Below are 3,107 nucleotides of genomic sequence, written 5' to 3'. Positions count from 1 at the left end.
ACACACACACACACACACACACACACACACACACACACACACACACACAAAGAAAAACATAAAAAGATGAAGCAAAAATTATCATATTGATATGATATTGATATCATATTGATACTTCCTCAACAGGAGGAAGTATCCCAGGAGCAGGCACAAGAGTCAAAGACCCAGTCTTACAGTCAGGAATTCCATAAAAATACTAAGTTAATAGCTATATTGGCTATTAGTATATATTATAATATGTATGCAGAGGACCTAGTGCAGACCCTGTAGGCCCTTATACTTGCTGCTTCAGTCTCTGGGAGCTCATATGTGCCTTGCTTAATTGAATCAGAAGGCCTTGTTCTCCTGGTACCTTTCATTCCACTCTGACACTTACAACCTTTCTGCCTCCACCTCCGCATTATTTCCTGAGCTCTGAGGGGAGGGATTTGGTGGAGACCTCCAGTTTTGACTTTCTGTTTATGTAGTGTCTGGCTGTGAGTGTCTGCATTTGTTCTCATTTGCTGCCAGAGGAAGCATCTCTGATGATGACTGGAATAAGGCACTGATCTATGAGTATAGCAGAATAACATTAAGAATCATTTTATTGATTTTTTAGGGTAGTAAGGTTTTGTTTTCCTCTAGGTCTTTGGGCTATCTAGTCTCTGTTTTTTGGTTACCCAAGCAAATCAGGGTATGGGTTACTTCTCATGGAGTGAACCATATGTAAAATCAGATTAGCTACTTCCACAAGTTCTGTGCTACCATTGCCCTAACATATTTCACAGGTTGGGCAGATTGTAGATCAAAGATTTTGTGACTGGGTTGGTGTCCATGCTTATTTTTTGATAGCCTACAGAGTACCCTTCTGCACTAAAGATATTAGAATGTAGGAGTGAAGGCTCTGTGTAGGTACCAGATATACTTTTTCATGTTCAGTGACTTCTGTGGGTGTTGTCCTTGGCAATAGAGCCTGGCTGTCAGTTTCCAGAGAGCAACTCTTTGTCTTAGCCACAGCATGGGTTGTTTGGGTATGTCTTAGAGTTTCTATTGCTGTGAAGAGAAACCATGACTGCAATAAATATTATGGAAAAAAAAATTGTGGCTGGCTTTCAAGTTCAGAGATTTTGTCCATTATTGTCATGAGGTGTGCAGGCGAACATGGTGCTAGAGGAGACAAAAGTTATAAATCTGGATCATCCAGCAACTGAAAGAGAGTGACACTGGGTCTGGCTTGAGTATTTGAAACCTCAAAGTTCATCCCTAGTGACACATTTCCTCCAAAAAGGTCACAACTACTGCAACAAGAACACACTTCCTAATAATGCCACTCCCTATCGACCTATGGGAGCGATTTTCATTCAAACTACCTCAGGTGATTTTTGGACCCCTTTGAATAAAACTCAATTGAATATAACTGAGTCCCACCAATGAAAGCATCTCCTGTCTACAAGAGATAGCCAGTTGGATTCTCTATCTCCTTTTACTAGTTCTTATTTTGATCACCTTTATAAATTCCAGGCAGTTTCTACTGCATTGTTTCCACCTCACCCCACAGATGCCTCCCAATTCCAACCATCTTTCCCTGCACTCTTTCCATCCACATCATCTTCCCCCAACCTGATACTTCACCTGATACCCCTGTTCTCTTTCCCATCCACCCACAGTCTACCCATAAAAGTATTTTATTTCTCCTTCCTGGGGAGAGCCTTCCCTTCATACCCCTTCTCTTTATCTAATGTCTTTGAGTCTATGGATTGTAGCTTGGGAATCATTTAATTAATGAATAATATCCATGTATAAGTGAATGCATAGCATATTTATATTTCTGGGTCTGGGTTATCTCACTCAGGATGAATTTTTCTATTTCTACCCATTTAACTGTGACTTTCATAATTTTACCTTTTTTTTTTACAACCCTTGTGTAAATGTACCACATTTTTTATTCATTCTTCTGTAACATGGAATCTTAAAGTGCTTTTGATTTGCATTTTCCTGGTGGCTAAGGATGTTGACCATTTCTTTACATGTTTCTCAGCCACCTGAGATATTTCTTCTGATAATTCTGATTAGATCTGTACCCCATTTTAATTTCTTTTTTAATTTAATTTTATTTATATATTTATTTATTACAATTTCCCATTTTTAATTTCATTCTTTGGTTTTTTGATATTTAGTTTCTCTAGCTCATTATATTTTTTGGATACTATTTCTATATTAGATGTGGAGTTGACAAAGTGTTTCCCATTCTCCAAGCTGATACTTTGTCCAAATGGCAGTGTCCTTTGCCTTACAGAAGCTTTTCAATTTCATGAAGCCTCATTTATTGATCATCTTTCTGTTTATGTTATCAGCAGTAGCGGTTTTCCCGCAGAATTTTTAGACTTACTTATGTATGCTATCATATCATGGGCAAATAAAAAGTACTTAGAATTCTTCCTTCGAATTTGTATCCCCTTGAACACCTTTGGTTGTCTTATTGTTGTAGTAAATTAAATCTTCAAATACTGTATTGAGTAGATATAGAGTAGACAAAAACAAGTTGCCTTGTGATTGATATTAGTAAAATTGCTTTGAATTTCTCTTCATTTAATTTGATGTTAGATATAGGCTTACTGCAAATTGCCTTTATTTTGTTTAGGTATGTCCCTTGTATCTCTAATCTCTCCAGGCTTTTAGCATGAAGAAGTGTTGGATTTTATCAAAGGCCTTCTCTGCATCTAAAGAGATGGTCATGTTTCTTTCAGTTTGTTCATATAATAGATTATATTCATGTATTTTTGTATATTGCACCATTCCTGCATCGCTGGGATCAAGCTTACTTGGTCATGTTGGATGATCTTTTTGATGTGTTCATGGATTTGCTTTGTAAGTATTTTTATTGAGTGTTCTGGCATCTGTGTTCATAAGGGAAATTGGTCTGTAATTATTGTTCTTTTTTGAGTCTTTATGTAGCTTGGGAATCATGGTAACTGTGTTGAAACTTCTTAACTATTTACCACTTTTTCTGTTACCATTCCATCAGCCTATGATCTAAGTTATCTAATATATTTTGATTTTTTGTACTGTCCTCTTCTGCTATGAATTTGTAAATTTTTTCTTAAGTAATCTCAACTCAGATTTGAGAA

This window comes from Psammomys obesus, unplaced genomic scaffold (assembly GCF_907164565.1).
Source record: "Psammomys obesus unplaced genomic scaffold, mPsaObe1.curated_primary_1811, whole genome shotgun sequence".
NCBI lineage: Eukaryota > Metazoa > Chordata > Mammalia > Rodentia > Muridae > Psammomys > Psammomys obesus.
This window is presented reverse-complemented; position numbering follows the sequence as displayed.